Genomic DNA, 1,603 nt, shown 5'->3' on the forward strand with positions numbered 1-1,603 from the left:
GGGCAGAGCACAGATAACCCATTATGTTGCTTTGTCTTAACTTCAAACAAACAAAATTATATTTCAGATTTCTTTTCTTTCTCACTGAACTATTTGTTCATTACATAATACCGAATATTAAATCAGGCACAGTGACATAACGTTATTCACACACCTAAATTAACGTAGGTTACTATATAAGGATTTAAAACCTCATGGGTGTTTTCTCTTGTGAACAGTTTGAAAATCGCTGACAATAAATATATGAACACATTTTCTTTTTGATAATAAAGTTTGAAAAAAAAACGACCTTTACACTCCAAATAATTATAAGAGAACGTATATTTTAACCGACGTTTCGCTTTTGCGGTTTCTTCAGGGCTAGTACATAGAACTGTTTGATATTACGATATTCGTTAAGTTATAAAACTATTTAATAGTTTCGTTTGGAGTTTACTTACTGATTTGTTTTTCTTGCATAAGTAGCCACTGTCAATTCTAAAATTTAAATACATTGTTAGATTGTTCAATGTTAATTAAAATACTAGAACATTCTCTACCGTTAACACTTGTGTACTTGAGAATGATCGCATTAGCGATCGAACCTGTTCTAAAAACAAATCTTACTTACTGTAGAAGCTTGTTATAAGAAAATGAAGTATACTATACACTTTAAATAAAAGTCCAGAGATACAGCTTTTGAGTGAATTGTTTATTTTTATTTAACATTTTTAAGACGTTTCGCCCACTCGTGTGGCCATCATCAGGTAACTGTCTCTATTTTGTGAAATACTGCGCGAGCATTTTGTTCCAATTTAGAAAACGTGTAGGGAGACACCTGTGTTTTGATTGAAATTGGGTTTTAGTTCATGAATAATTAATGCTTCTTTTATTTTTCTTCTATTAATGTTGTTCTCATTGCATAGTATTTTAATATTCATAATATTCATGTTATATATATTGATAGATAAGTATCGAACTGTAAGCCCATTCCTTACAACCAACGGTGTTGGGCAGAGCACAGATAGCCCGTTGTGTAGCTTTGTGCTTAACAACAAACAAAAACAATATTTATCGGGTTCTGGATATCTCCATGTTTTATAATGTCGTGCATGATTCGTGTAGAGCTTATAAAAGCCACATGGTCACCTCAGGAAGGAGAAACTTAGAAACATTTCACGCTGCTTTTGTTGTTTGAAATTTTAATTTACGTCACACTTGTGCCTTGCCCGATATTCCATGAAATTAAGAACAATTTCGAGTTTTACCGAAGTTATAATGAGAAACCGGAATTATAATTATATTTTAATAAACTAACACCAACTGTACTTAGAACACAACTAGTTAACGATAAACTAACATCAACTGTACTTAGAACACAACACGCTAGCGATAAACTAACACCAACTGTACTTAGAACACAACTAGTTAAAGATAAACTAACATCAACTGTACTTAGAACACAACATGCTAGCGATAAACTAACACCAACTGTACTTAGAACACAACATGCTAACGATAAACTAACACCAACTGTACTTAGAACACAACATGTTAATGATAAACTAACATCAACTGTACTTAGAACACAACACGCTAGCGATAAACTAACACCAATTGTACT

The sequence above is a fragment of the Limulus polyphemus genome, unplaced genomic scaffold, assembly GCF_000517525.1.
Source record: "Limulus polyphemus unplaced genomic scaffold, Limulus_polyphemus-2.1.2 Scaffold3450, whole genome shotgun sequence".
In the NCBI taxonomy this organism is placed as follows: domain Eukaryota; kingdom Metazoa; phylum Arthropoda; class Merostomata; order Xiphosura; family Limulidae; genus Limulus; species Limulus polyphemus.